The following is a 16691-nucleotide window of genomic DNA, read 5'->3' as shown; positions in this document are numbered from 1 at the left end:
CCTTCGGGTACCAAAAGGCCTATACCTGGATTTCTTCTTCGACAACAACCAAGCATCACCTGCACATTCTAATAAATGCCTGTAAAAGTCTTCGCCTTTCAAATCTGTCTTGCACTTTGTACACTTTGTATATGAACTGTGGCTCTTAACATCTGGTTTTACTTGTTCGATATTAAGTTTCTCGTCTATCAAAAGTTTGCCAGTGTTTTGAGAGCCTGGTAAATGGAATAAACGATACACTTCACTGTTGATCATGTCTTTGCCCACGATTTCGTAATAGGTTGAGTATATATAAGCGTGTTCTGAAGTCTTGTGATCTTCCAGTTCTTTGAGAGTGTTTAATTTTTTACCACAGCCGACACAGACGTAACACCTAGGCCTTGCCCATTCACCGCTTAAAAACACTTCTAAAGAATTAACCATTGTTTGTACTTCTGAGGATCTATTCTTGGCTTCTAACTGCAGGTACTCCGATATCAGCAATGATTCGCTTGATGGTTCCAAAGGATTAGTAGGTGTACTAGGAATTATTGACATATCGATTTTGTTGTCTACAGGTTCTACAATAACAGTTTCAACGTCTTCTGTTTTAATTACAACTTCCACATCACTTTTAGTGTTGGCTTTGGCTAAATTTGCACAAATGTCATTAATCCTACTAGATTTCCTACGAACTTTTGTTTCATTCTCAGTTTTTTCCAAAGCGCGTACGTCAGGCTTAACTTCCTCAAATTCCTGCTCCAAATGCAACTTCGGAAACAACCTGGTATCAAGTATGGAATTCAATTCATTCAGCAAACGTACTTTTTCATTTCTGATATTATTCTCTATTATTTCCTCTTCCGTATTACTTTCACCAGCTTTAATCCGTTCGGTGTCGTACTTACTTTTCATAGTCAACTGTGTCCACATATCCAATTTGGATAGGTCTCTGGTGCCTTGGCAGGACGGTTTGATTTTTTTCACCATTTTACCGTTTTCGTTATAATATTTGTACTTTTTAACGAAATCGAACTTCCACTTCCATGAGTTTTTCGTGGCTTTCTTGCGCGGCAGTTTTAGGTTGCTGAAAGGACCGGCTCCGTACTGTTCCGAGGTCAACAGAGTAGGAAATGAGCTGATTGAAGAGAGATTTGTATTGGATTCGTGTATCCTTACTTTATTCTCGTCCCTCAGCAATGGCAGTGTTGAGCTATCCAGGTCTGGCTCCTCAGTCTTACTCATTCCCGGTATGTTATTCATTTTTCCATCCAAGTAACGCGCTAAATTTTCACACACGTTACTAGTCACGTTTTGGTAAAAGTCCTTATCAAACCTACTGTCAAATAATTCATTTTTCGAATTTATGTTTTTGTTTATAACGAACTCTTGCGGTTCTTGCGTGAAAGTTTTAGATTTGTTGCTCTGTTTTTTATCAGAGTTAAGTGGCGACTTTAAATCCCCGCTTTTACGACTTTTGGACGTCTGTTTCTTACCACCCGGAGAACGATTCTGAGTGATTCCCAATCGCGACAACATCGGCTCATTCTGCGGCGTATCTTCTGTTGTGTTCCCAGAAGATGTACCAGATCTCTGCAACTTCGTCCTAACCGGTTCCGTAACCACAATCTTCGGATTGACTTTGGGTTCTGCCAGAGACACGATGTTCACGGCTATGTTCTGTTCGAAATCCACCGCGTCCGGGATTGCAAATTCGCCAACAGTCCTCGCCATGTCTACTTTTTGCCCGTGCGCGTCTGACAGATGAGCATTCAAAATTTCACTAGAGGGAAATCGCACTGTACATTTGGTGCATGCGAAGTATTTGTCCCCGTGTCTTTCGGACATATGCAAAAATAATTGTTTCAGATCGACGCTCCTGGCCAAGGCAGTGTGCTCCGTTGAACAAAATCCACAGCCGATGAAATCTGATTTGGAATTCGAGACATTTCCACGCCCGCTGGAACGCCTGCTGGGATTATCCTTGTGCACGCGTTGGACGTGCCGAATTTGCAAAGATGCCGTGACGAAGGATCGTTCGCAGTAGAGGCAAAGGAAACGTTTTGGGATGGTTTTGACATCGGAATTGACGGAGGACGACGCATCCGTACCAGCGGATGGCACTTGAGGCATGATTTTGATGGAGTTCAGCTGTTTCACAGGTTTGCTCTCGGGTTCTTCTAGCAACAATTTATTAACGGGTTTAATTTTGTGTAAGATGCGAGTCAGTTTACTTAAAGGCAGTTTGCAGCGCAAACTGATCTCTTGGTGAGTTGACACCACAGTCATGGATTTTTCATTTTGTTCACAGCTCGTGGTTTCAACTTGATTCGTCATGGTTTCGTCTACCTTAATCGATTCGCTTTTTATCGCTAAAGTTTTGTTGACTTTCGCTTTCGCCTTCTTAGATTTAGCATTATCATTTGTTCGTTTGGACGTCGCGCTCTTCACATTTTTGGAAACAGTTTCTATATCTAGTGACGGACTGGATTGCACATTGCTCTTTGTTGACTTCACATTTTGCTTCTTTTCTGGAGACTTTTTGCCGCTGCGTCGGACGACTTTCTTTTCAACTTTCTTTATCACTTCGTCATTTGATGGCGTATTCAAGGCACAAGAAGAATTAAGCGTGGAAATATCACTTTTTGCAGCAAGTTTTACTTCAATGTCGACAGACGGCTTCGTTTCACTTACACCAATAGTCTTTTCTAACTGAGCATTTGAATCTTCAGAAAGATCTTTAGTGGCTATCAGTTCTTTAACCTTGGATAAAGGTTGATCATCGATAGGAAGATCGTCTTTGTCGTCGACAACTGGGGACTGGGATTCTGGTTTCTTTTTAGACTTTGCATGTGTTTTCTTGCGTACTAGTTTTGGTTTCAGTTTACTCCCGGGTGCAGTACGATGTTTTACAAATTTTTTCACGACTGTCGCTTTCTTAGGTTTCTTAACGTTCTTTTTATCGACTGGTAAACTAACAATTTCAGAAAAATCAACAGGTGAAAGCATACTAGGTAAAACCGAATCTTCATTCTTGGCGTTTTGTTGCTTCTTAACATTTGGCTTATTTTTTCTCGAACCATTCGAACTTTTGATTAGTGATTTACCTTTTGCTGTTGATTTTTTCTTTGTCTTATTAGCAACCGTTTTGGATAATTTGACTAAACTTATTTTACTACAATCCTCAGTAGCTGTCTCCACCAGAGCCTCATCATGCTTCACATCCTGCTGATTGCCTAAACCAAAGTTCGCTAATCCCTTATCAGGTGGTATAGCTTCCATGCATTTGGCGTCCTCCAGCTGATCCTCGGTGGTCCCATGATCTGCAACACTTCCACCCACTACCGGCGGTAACGAGGCTTCCAGACCCTGCAAGGCATCTTTAACCAAACTCGGACTATTACCACTTTTTCCACTTTTACCACTCTGATCAGTTTTCCTGTCCTCGTCCTCTATCACAGTGGCGTAGTCGATGACGGCTCCGAGCGATGCCGGATCGTCGTCGTTCGGCAGCCGTCCGGCATCGAGCAAGGGCAGACAGTCCGGATCGGGCTCCCTGATGACGCTGGCGTCCGCAGAGTCTGACCTTCCGTCGACGGACGCCGTTGTCGTTTGGCTGAAGCAAGCCGACCCGCTGCGGTGCACCATGCCGACTGCTTCTTCTTCACTGGAAGAGGAAAATTGATATATTAAAATTACATAACAATAAGGCGGAGACATTCTGTAAATAGTCCAGTCATTTGGTCGTTTTGCCGGTACAGTACTCCGGGAATTCTGAAAATTGGTAATCTTATAGATTTCGAGGTGCTCTTTACGAAAATTAACTTTGCCACCTCAAATTTGAACGACAAGTTGCCGCCATATTGGAAAAATGGCGTCAAAAAACAGCTTTTTTAAAATATCTCCTTTCTGGCTCATTCTACGATAAAAGTATCTATGTAGAAATTAAACTAGATAAAATTTCCTACAATTCTTTAGAAAACCGTTTTTTTGTAAAATTGATGGTTTGAGAGTACGGCCGCCTCAAAGTCTTTGCTGCTCTCGCCGTAGTATCAAATCTTTTCATATATGACAGCACTTTGAACTTGACCACATTCCTTCTAATAAATAAATATTTTCAATGTTAAATTAAGCGAATAGATCTAAAAATAAAATAATTCAAATATTTTTCTGTTTTTTTGCTGATTTTTTAACACTTCAAGCTACTACTTATAGCTACTTTGCCATTGAAGTGTTAAAAAATCAGCAAAAAAAACGAAAAATATTTGAATTATTTTATTTCTAGATCTTATTCGCTTAATTTAACATTGAAAATATTAATTAGTAGAGAGAATATGATTAAGTTCGAAGTGCTGTCATATATGGAGAGATTTGATACTACGACGAGAGCAGCAAAGACTTTGAGGCGGCCGTACTCTCAAACTATCAATTTTACAAAAAAAACGGTTTTCTAAAGAATTGTAGGAAATTTTATCTAGTTTAATTCGTACATAGATACTTTTATCGTAGAATGAGCCAGGAAGGAGATATTTTAAAAAAGCTGTTTTTTTGACGTCATTTTTCCAATATGGCACCTCGAAATCTATAAGATTATTAATTTTCAGAATTCCCGGAGTACTGTACCGGCAACAGCCTATTTTGCACCAAATGACTGCACTATTATAACTTATTTATTTTGTAATTGTAAAAGATAAAGTGCATACATTTCGAGTCCCCATCTTCAGTTAATAGGACTTAGGATTATTAACACACAAGCTAATAGGATAAAATGAAATAAATGAAGCAAAATAGTAGCCTTAGATGAACTATAAGACATGTTGAGGGAGAAAATAAAAACGCAAAGCACTTTTTACTATTTTTATTATATATCAATTCATAAATCACGATTAAGTCCCATTACGCCTACTAAATACTATAATTTAAGAAATAGTGCGTGCAATAAACTTATTCCCAATATATATGTATACATTCCCTATCCGTATCATATTCCTGCAACATAAGTCATTGATGGTCAACTACTATCATCAATGCGAGACGACTTGAAATTTTTATTCGTATACATCAGCAAATGCTAAAAAAATACGAAAATTTAGTTTACACTTATAAAATTAAATTCTGAATAAAAGTTGTTAGAAAATTTATGAATTAAAATAATAAAATATACTTATTAATATGTGTTTTTTTTATATTTCCTTGAATGCCGTGGAACTTTTGCCCCGGATACTTTGTTTTGTATACATTAGTGAAAATTAGATAAAATTTACTAAAATCTAGTAAAAACTGTTATATACACTCGAATATTGAAACTTTGAATAATTCGTAATTGAATTATTTTTTATTATATTATTATAGCTTTAACAAAAATCCGCAATTGGATAGATCTATCGGTTGAATGGTAAGAGTGAAAGTAAACAATTTCTTTGTAATCTACTTCAACTGGACGACCAGAATGTTTTTCATCTTTGAGTAAAATCAAAGGAACAAAATTTGACAAATCAATGTGGACACTGCTGTTTTTTCAAGGCTTTGTCACTATTAAAAGAGCTCATAACATTTTGGGAGTTTGAGATACTCCTTTTACATTTGCAGGAAGGAAAAGTATAATATTTTAAGCAAGAATTTTGATTATAAGCAAGTATAAGTTATAGTAACCGCAAAAATATCGAATGTAAAAATTTTTGCATACTTTCAACGTTTCAAAGGTTTCAGAACATTTTGGCATACCTTTAAAAAAAGGATGTATGTGTGTGCATGTGTGTATGTGTGTGGTGGATACAATTAGTAAAATATTACCACGATTCCGAGACCACAGATCAACCGATTAGAATGATTCAAAAAACATTCAATTCTCATTGATAAGAAGACGTGCTTATTAGTTTTTTGCAAAGGCAGGTCTAGCCGTTTCAAAGATACAAGTCAAAAAGTGCCAAAAGTGCTATTTGTGTTTTTGAGAGATCGGAGGGTCCAATTTGAATGATTTAAAAATAATTTTATTTGTATTGACAAAATGAAGAACTGATTAAGTTTTTGGGAAGCAAGGTCTAGTAATTTGGGAGATCAAGTAAAAAAAGTAAAAAATGAATGCGATTTGTTGGGCAAAAATAATTATTAGAGACTAGCAAACCCGACGAACTTCGTTTCGCCACCAGATAGTTTCGTGAGAAAGATGAAGAAATTTTTTGTTTGTTTTATATTTGAAAAGGAAAAATTTGATTTTATTACACAATAGTAATGAATTTATTTCGATTACAAACATGAAGTATGAATTAGTAGTTTAGTATACATTTTTAGTTGAACTTCTCTAAGTAAATGAAAGTGAATCCGCAAATTATCCTTTTCATTGAAGTGCTCTCTGGTAAACCACATTTTTGTTTTTTGGTCTGACGTTAACACAAACAAAGCGGATGGTTTTCCAACTCCTAAACAGGCAACGTATAACTGCCCATGTAAAAAACTATGATTTTCTAAATAATATATTTGAAATTTATCGCGCAAACACTAAGCGATTGGCCTTGCGACTTGTTAATTGTTATAGCAAACTGGAAATTGCAATTGTTTGAAGTCAAACGGAAGACCAGTCGGAATTATTGGTATGTCACCAAATCGCTAGCAATTTTTGATTGAATGGTAAAATTTAGTGCGTGTACATCATTATTCTTTGCGGCAAGAATTGCTCGTTGACTTAACCAAGCATAATTCTGATAATTCTCACTAATATCATTACTCGAATTATTACGGTGCGTGAAGTTCCAGCAATTGGCATTAAGGCACAATGCCATGCACTACTAATATTCTTAGCTATAAACTTTGCGGAGCCTGGGACCTTTCCAACGAATGCAAAATTGTCGAAATCGGTTTGTGCGTTCTGGAGTTATTTCATCAGGAAGGAAAACCCGACTTATTTTTATATATATGTAGATATCGACATGTTCTTACAATTAACTTTGATTAGTTCTAAAATTCCCGAAAATCTGTTTTCAAAGATTTAAAAAAAATTTAACCTATTTTTAAAAAAAATAATATTTGGTGTAGAATGTTACAGCAATTTGTTTTAAGAGCCACACACTACTAGATTTTCATAAAACAAAGCGTAATTAGAAGAAACATACAAGGACCGTTTATGATCTTATGCTCATGGAAAAATAGTGTAGTCGACGATAGGCAATACATGTTTCGTAATTTTTCGAATTATTATTATCCCTGACCCTTCCCTTGTCCACATATGCTGTGCAGTCTGTCGGCATATCGATCCCTTTCGCTTCCGCGGAGCCACGAGCGAGCGATCCGAACCGCCTCATCCCTCTCGCACCGCCACCCCGCGCTCTAGCCCGAAAAGCGGCAGAGGCAGAGGTATATAGAGAGAGTCGTCGGGCGCAGCACATCTGTAGGGGGCGGCGGAAAAAGGGGTGCCGGCAATAGGGGAGAACGGGAATCACCGACGCTCGTGTGTACAAAGAGCCGAAAAAAGAAACGGGAGAGGAGGGCTGCCGAGTGCTATTGCGAGTGCGAGTGCGAACGCCTTCCGGACGGAACAACCGATTGTGTAAGTCTTCTCGACACTTGCGACCGACTTGTTGGTTGGTTGCCGCCGTTTGATGGTACAAATTGGAATGAAGAATTATAAATCAGCCGGGGATGATGATAATACAATTTTATATTGCGAATGGTAATTAATACTTAGTTACAAAGCTATTGTTTTAAAAACAATAAAATATAAATTACATTTAATTACCATATGTGGTTATTTGTTTGAACAAGCAATCAGAACAATATGTTCTTCTATGAGCTGTTCTAAATTGATTCTTTAACAATTTAACTGTGCTAGACGAATATACTCGTCAATGACATGTGACAGAATTTTGTACATTTTTTTTTATTTTATTTTCAATAGCTATCAGAATACATGACAATTCTATGAGCTATAACTATAATTATAATTTTGTACATTGACGTGTTTATTCATAATACATATACAACAGTGGCCATTAGCCATTTAAATTGCAATTTTTTTAAAGAAAAAATCCAAAAATTCTCACATGTAAAGTTGTTTATAACACTTTGATGCTGTGAATGAATGAAAAGTAGTTGTGAGTGGCATTTTACTTTAAGCATAAACTTGAAATGTGAATATGATATACTAAATCAATAAGAAATATAATTTAGATACTTTATTAATACTTTCTATTGGTTATATAAAAAATAGTTTTTGCTTTTCAACAAAAACTGTTCTCATTTTATTACATTTACATGTATGATATACTACTAAATTTCTGCTTTTCGTTTACATTATTTAGATTAGATTATAAAATTCGTATTGGAAATCGATCGTTGAAATTCTGTTAAATCATCAATGATATATAAATGATATAAAAATTATCACTATTAATAAAACGCGAAATTATATTAAAAGAGTATCAGAAAAAAAGCAAGCATAAAAAATATGATAAAAATGTTGTCATTAACAATAAAAGTAATAGTAATGTAATTAAGAAATATTGGTGATAGAAAAGTTGAGCTTTTTTTTGCTGAATAAATTCATTTGTTATATTATTTCAAAAGCGATTAGACCTTAGGGGTCCTATAAACTGTTGTAATCATTTGACTAACTTAACAGTTGTACCCTCTCTTTAATGAATTTTATTATTGCAAGTTAGAGTTATATAAAGATAGAGTTATATTTTAATTATGATAGATATTATATTAATGAAATGTATATATAAAATATAAAAACTGTTTTCATAATCTCTCATACCAGGCACTTCTGTCTGTCTGAGATGTGAAAATAATGTATATACTTAAATAAATAAATAATAAATAATAATAAAAAAAGTTCAATAATAGTGATAGTTGTTATATATTCCATTTTACCAAGTGAAAACCAATTTTTCTACAGTTTTATATCCAGTTGCCCTAGACGAGTATCGAATCTGGAACCTCTGATTCAAATCCCTTACCGTCTAATCGATCAAAATAATAATAAATATTGTACAGAGTTATAAAAACGTTTATTATTTCCTATCTTTTTAAGAAATACATTACGTAATAATATAATAAATAAAAAAATATTTAATTAATAAATAAATTTGAATTAATTACTGTTTTACAAACTACTATAAGATAGGTAACTAGTGGCCAGGTAAATTGAGGAATATTTAAAATGGTAGATAATACAATCGGTAGATAGACGAATATGTATACAGATAAACAGGTTGACAGGTAATTTGGTGGACAGTCAAATTGGTGGATAGACAAATTGGTGAACAAATAAATTGGTAGACTGATAAACAGGTTGACAGGTACATTGGTGGACAGTAGGGTTTATACAAAACCCGACATTTCAGAAACCCAGATTTCAAATTCCAATTTTCTTGGAAAACCGGTTTCGAATTTTATACATAAAAAAATTTAGCTCAAATATTCTGCAAATCGAACAAAAAAAAATTAACAAAAAAATTAGAATGAGCAGTTTTTCACTGAAATTATTTACTGTTCAATTTTATCAGTAGCGATTTTTTTATTCAAATTATTAGAACAGAAAAATAATAGTTGATCAGAAAAAGTTTAGAAACATTTATTCAACATTGTTAATGCATAATTTTTACATATAAATTGCAAGTTATTTTATGCTAAATAAAATGTTCAAATAAAAAATAATATAATTTCAAAATTTCAAAAAACGCATTCATTAGGTGTCGCCTCTTGATATATACTTATTTTAATAAGTTTTAGTATTGAAAACAATTAAGCAATGTACCGAATACATTCTATTCCGAACAATTTTAATACAAGTAGACAAATAGTCATATGGACAGGTAGACGGGACGAAAAGAAACCTAGTGGTGTATGACTTCGTGCCTTAAGGCAAATTGCTGGAACTTTCCGTGCAGTAACAAATTGGTCGAGGAATATTAAATGTTTTCAAATAGATTATTATAAATAAATAATGTAACATTGTCTAATATTTATAAGAATTATATAAATTGAATTGCAAATTTAAAACAATTTTTTTCAAAAGCAATTATTTTGTTAAAACGAGCAGAATTTTCTTTGAATCATTCAAATCGGATGCTTAGTCCTCTCAAACACTGACATTTTTTGTACATTTAGCTCTGTGTCGCCGAAACGACTGGACCTGCCTTTGCTAAAAACTAATCACTTCTCCCAATCATTACAAATTGAATAATTTTTAGATCATTTAAATCGGATATTTTCTGCACTCTGTGCTCCGTATCCTCGAAACGGCTGGACCTGCCTTTGCCAAAAACTAATCAGCTCTTCTCCCTATCAATAGGAATCGAATGTTTTTTGAACTATTCAAATCGGTTCATCCGTGCGCCCGAAAACGTGGATGAAAAAAATGCGGGTATACCATTTTTTTTGAGGTATGCCAGTAAAATGTTCAGAAACCTTCAAAACGTGGAGAAATGCAAAAATTTTCATTTTCGATTTTCGGCCCATTACTATAAATACCCTACGGGAAGTTAACAAATGGCATTTTTGTTTAAATTTCTAATTGAAAGTAATGAACATGGCGAAGCGTGAACAAGTACAGCTAGTAATATATAAATTACTATAATAGTCAAAAATGTCTCAGTTTATTTTTTCCGCATACGATATAATATATGTATATTAGGGTGGTTCTTAAAATGGTCATTTTCGAATTTCCTTACTCCCAGGGGCTCAAACGGTTCCAAATAGATAAAAAACAATTCTCTGAAAGTTTTAGCTCTTAATATTAACGTTTAGATAGAGCGCAATTCGATCAAAGTTTGTATGGGAAGAGCATAGAAAATTTTTTGAAAGTTTAAAAAAAATGTTTTGGGTATAACTTAGCGACAAATGAATGAATAAAACTCATTCATTTGTCGCTAAATTACATCTAAAAACATTTTTAAAATATTTGAAAAATTTTCCATACTATTTCCATACAAAACTTTGATTGAATTGCGCTCTATCTAAACGTTAATATTAAGAGCTAAAACTTTCAGAGAATTGTTTTTTATCTATTTGGAACCATTTGAGCCCCTGGGAGCAAGGAAATTCGAAAATGACCATTTTAAGGACCACCCTAATGTATATATCCATTCATTTTCTAGTCGGCAGAACCTATTTTCCTGTGCGATCGCAGCCAATTCCACTTGAATTTCTATCCTCATATCGGGAACGAACGAACGCGCGTGCACCTCCGAGGCGAACGGGCTAAACGTGAGCGGAATATCGCAAAATGCGGCGGCGGTGGCGATATATCGCAATACACTTTTCGAAACACACAACTAACAGATAACAACTATTTTAATAAACAAATCATTGGGAAGGAACTAGTGGTGTATGATATGGAAACTGAAAGCAGAGTAGAGTTGGGTAACTCACTCCGGAGTTATCACTCCGATACAAATCCTCCCTCGGAATGAATCCGAGCGGAGTTGTATCAGGAATTTTTCATATTCGACTTCCCTAAACTGGTATTAAATCTGTTAACACGTATAAAAAACATTTGCTTAAGATTTTTTTACTAATACCAAGATGCGCGTCGAAAAATAAGCAGTAGTTTTTTTTTCTCACAGGCAATTTTATGACTTTCTAGGTAATACCTAATACTAGGTATGTATTAGGACTTTCTAAGTAATACCTAGTCGGTATAAAATTACCCAAAATAATGCCATATTGTATTTTCCATGAAATAAAAAAAAAAATATAACTGCAAAAATACAGAACAATGAAATAGTGTTCAAGTGCAAAGAGCTCAAATGCATAATTTATTCAAAAGTAATGGGTCATGTTCATAACTATGTAATCCTTGTCCGAAAATGACCGCCTTCACATTCGAGGAATAAAAATTATCAATTATCAACAAAAAATGATCAATGATTAATGCCAATTGTTTTAAATAAATATTTTCTAATAGATTATTATAAAAAAACTACAAATTTCATCATTCGTACTATACAGGTATGTTCATATATAAACAGAATTTTAAAGCTCAGTCTATATGAATCTATTCAATGACCTTATCTCATACTTCTAACAATTAGTATTATTTAAAACTATTATCTAAAATAAAGCATATAAATTAGAATGTTTTATCCGAACTGAATTGTGAACATAAAATTATTTATTTCAATTATATAGTTGAGCTGACGAGTTTTTGAAATTTAAAAAAACTTATATTTTATATTTATAATTTATTTTTTAATTATAAAAAAAATGACTTTTTCGCAAAATTTTGAAATTTGTTGATGATTTTGAATTTTTCGACAAATTTGATTTTTTTTTAAATTTCGAAAATAATGGTGCCTGAGATTTTTTGAAAATTTAAAACTTTTGGATTTTTGAAACAAAAATTATTTTTTCGCCAACACAAGCAAAATGTTTTATGAATCAATCTAATCGGACAATCCGTTCTTTCAAAATCCTAATTGCCATTTTTAGCACTTTTTTCTCTTATCTCCGAAACGACTGGGCTTGCTTTTGCCAAAAACTAATACATACACACATCCATTTTTTTCTAAGGTATGCCAAAATGTTCAAAAACCTCTGAAACGTGAAGATATGGAAAAATTATCATTCTCGATTTTTGGACGATTACTATAACTTACCCTACGGGAAGTTAATAAACAAATCATTGAAAAGGAACTAGAGGTGCATGATATCTGGGAGCACTGGATCTCCGTAAAGACATATAAAAATTTTCGATTTTTTTGCGATTACTATACTCGTATATTACCCTACGAGAAGTTAAGAATAAGTTAGTACTACAACAAGTATTATAAAAATAAACAGATTTCCACGTCGAATGTTTGTAACTTGATACCCCCATGAATGTAAAATAAAACGTTTCATTATTTCACTTTTATCTCACATTCATGTGGCTACCACGAAACAAATCATATAAATAACTTCGATATATCATTGGTTTATGGCATCGTGCCTAAAGGCAAAAGAAATCGAAAGCTTTTATGTGAATAATTCAAATCGGTTGATCCGTGCTTCCAAAATCATCAACAAAAGATTATAATCACAAAACATTTACGAAAAAAGTGCTAATTCACCTGCGATCTATGGAAAGAAAAAGAGCGAATGGGACTTCGCTCATTTGAGATAAGTATCAGTGCAAAAATTATAACATTCTAGATCCTCCCCCCACGAAATAATGCCCAACGGCGATTTCCTTGGAGACCAGAGGCAAGGGCAGAGTGGAGGTTATAGTCGGTATTATACCCAGGGGGTATTAGGTTCGACATACCCAGACAAAAGACCCAGTATGGGACGCATAAACGCATTTCCTTCGCTATACAAAAACAAAAAAAGACAACACATACACATACTCATTTTTTAAGATTTTCGATTTTTGCGATTACTATAACTTACCCTAAGGGATATTCCACGTCGAATGTTAGTAACTTGATGCCCCCATAAATGTAATATAAAACGTTTCATTATATCACTTTTACATCACATTTATGTGGCTACCACGAAACAAACCATACAAATAACTAGTGGTGTAGTGGCATCATGCCTTAAGGCAATTTGCTGAAACTTCCCGTAAAGTAATTCAATATTCGAAGAATAAAAATAATCAATAATCAATAAAAATTAATCAATGTCGAAAGTAATTTACAAACTACTTATGTATACAAGAAATGTAAACATATGTGTATGAACAATCCTAATCGAGCAGAGATAGAATGAAAGAATTCGAGAATCTTATTAAATTTTAAAGTTAAAAATAATCTTTACAATTTTTTAAAAAAAATAAGAGAATGACTATTTTTTGCACCACAGAAACGACTAGACCTGTCCTTTCGCAAAAACTTTTAAATAATTCAAATCGGTTGATTCGTATTCTCCAAAACGTCGGTGAAAAACTGTATCCGCACATACATTACATACTACACACATAAAAATCTTAGCATTCTAGATCCTCCCACCATAAAGTGAAGCAAGAGAACCAAAGACAAGAGATATGCGGAGGTTATTAGTCGAAATTATACGCAAGCAGTATTGAGTCCGACATACCCAGACAAAAGACCTAGTCCGGAATGCCCTAACGCATTTCCTTTGCAAAAAAAAACATACACACATCCTTTTTTTCTAAGGTATGCCAAAATGTTCAGAAACATTTCATTTTCGATGTTTTTTGATTACTATAACTGGGAAGTTAAAAATTATATAGTTAAAAAAAATAGCATTACAAACAATGTAAATAAACAGATCTCTATGTCGAATGTTTGTAACTTGATGTCCCCATATCTGTAAAATAAAACGTTTCATTATATAACTTTTACATCACAGATATGTGGCTACCACGAAACAAACGGTACAAGTAACTAGTGGTGTAGTGGCATCGTGCCTTAACGTAATTTGCTGGAACTTCCCGTAACGTAAAATTAACCAATGTCGAACGTGTTCTACAAACAACTTATGTGTATGTTTACAAGAAATATAAACAAATATTTATTTATTTATTTATATATGAACAAACCTAATCGAGCCGAGATAGAATGAATGAATACGAGAATCTAAGTAAATTTTAAAATTAGTGATATTCTTTTAAAAAAAATTAAAAATATTTATTCCTTGCATGACCATTTTTGCTACACAGAAACGACTAGACCTAGTAAAAACTAAAATGTACGTCTTGCATTCAGTATGAATAAAATGCTTTTTGAATCATTCAAATCGGTTGATACATACGTCAAAAATATCGAAGACTGTTTGGACCATGTAAGTTTATAAATTTAAAAAATTAAAGAAATTGGTTAAAATACGGGAACAAAATTTGTACTCATTATTACAATTTCTATAAAATATCTGATAAATGTCTTCCGAAAATTTTAGACAATTTTTTATTTCGTCAATACAAGTACAATGTTTTTATGAATAATTGAAATCGAACCGAATTATGAATAATTAAATACACCATTTGATTTAATGTACCAAATACACCATGATGTTCAAAGATGCTGACACATTAAAAAGGTCATGAGCATGAGGTATTATAATGAAAAAGAGAGCAGCTGGCATACAATAGCTCGCGGAGCGATGAAAAAAACGGTTTCAGAGGATCATACATATAGAGATATTTATATCTATAAATTCGTCAAAAAATAGATATTGAGATGATTTTGTTTTAAATAATTCTAAGGTTTTTAGCTTTCATATTATCAAAAAATCTCAAAATCGAAAAAAATAAAAACCAAACAACCCCCTTAATTCGTGTTCTTCAAAACGTCGACGAAAAATTGTATCCGCGCGTACATACATACTACACACACACCCAAAAATCATAGCATTCTAGATCAAGAGAACCAGAGATATGCGGAAGTTATTAGTCAATATTATACCCAGACAGTATGAGTCCGACATACCCAGACAAAAGACCTAGTCTGGGATGCCCAAACGCATTTCCTTTGCAAAAAAAAACATACACACATACTTTTTTTCTAAAGTATGCCAAAATGTTCAGAAACATTTATTTTTCGATTTTTTTAGATTACTATAACTTACCCAAAATTACATAGTTATAGTTAAAAAAAAATAGTACTACAAGCAATGTGAATAAATAGACCTCCACGTCGAATGTTAGGAACTTGATGCCCCTATGAATGTCTTATAAAACATTTCATTGGATCACTTTTACAACACATTCATGTGGCTACCACGAAACTAACCGTGCAAATAACTAGTGGTGTATGGCATCGTGCCTTAAGGTAATTTTCTGGAACTACCCGTAACTTAATTGAACATTCGAGGAATGAAAATAATCAATAATCAATGGAAATTAATCAATATCGAACGTATTCTACAAGCAACTTATGTATACAAAAAATGTAAACATATGTGTATGTACAAACCTAACCGAGCAGAGATAGAATGAAAGAGTTCGAGAATTTTATTAAATTTTAAAGTTAAAAATAATCATTGCAAAAAATCTAAAAAAAAATCAAGCATAAGTATTTTTTGCACCACAGAAACGAGTGAAACGACTAGACCTGCCCTTTCGCAAAAACTTTTAAATAATTCAAATCGGTTGATTCATATTCTCCAAAACGTCGGTGAAAAACTGTATATACATAAAAATCATAGCATTCTAGATCCTCCCACCATAAAGTGAAGCAAGAGAACACAAGAGATATGCGGAAGTTATTAGTCCATATTATACCCATACAGTATTGAGTCCGACATACCCAGACAAAAGACCTAGTCTGGGATGGCCAAACGCATTTCCTTTGCAAAAAAAACATACACACATCCTTTTTTTCAAAGGTATGCCAAAATGTTCAGAAACATTTCATTTTCGGTAAAAAAAATAGTACTACAAACAATGTAAATAAACAGACCTCCACGTCGAATGTTAGTAACTTGATGCCCCCATAAATGTAATATAAAACGTTTCATTATATCACTTTTACAACACATTTATGTGGCTACCACGAAACAAACCATACAAATAACTAGTGGTGTAGTGGCATCGTGCCTTAAAGTAATTTGCTGGAACTTCCCGTGACGTAATTCAAGATTCGAAGAATGAAAATAATCAATAATCAATAAAAATTAATCAATGTCGAAAGTAATCTACAAACAACTTATGTGTATGTTTACAAGAAATGTAAACATATTTGTATGAACAATCCTAATCGAGCAGAGATATAATGAAAGAATTCGAAAGCATAAGTGAATTTTAAAATTAGTAATATTCTTTTTAAAAAAAA

This window comes from Ctenocephalides felis, unplaced genomic scaffold (assembly GCF_003426905.1).
Source record: "Ctenocephalides felis isolate EL2017-DRISC unplaced genomic scaffold, ASM342690v1 CF-g0.4_SCAFFOLD_01170, whole genome shotgun sequence".
Classification (NCBI taxonomy): Eukaryota; Metazoa; Arthropoda; class Insecta; order Siphonaptera; family Pulicidae; genus Ctenocephalides; species Ctenocephalides felis.
This window is presented reverse-complemented; position numbering follows the sequence as displayed.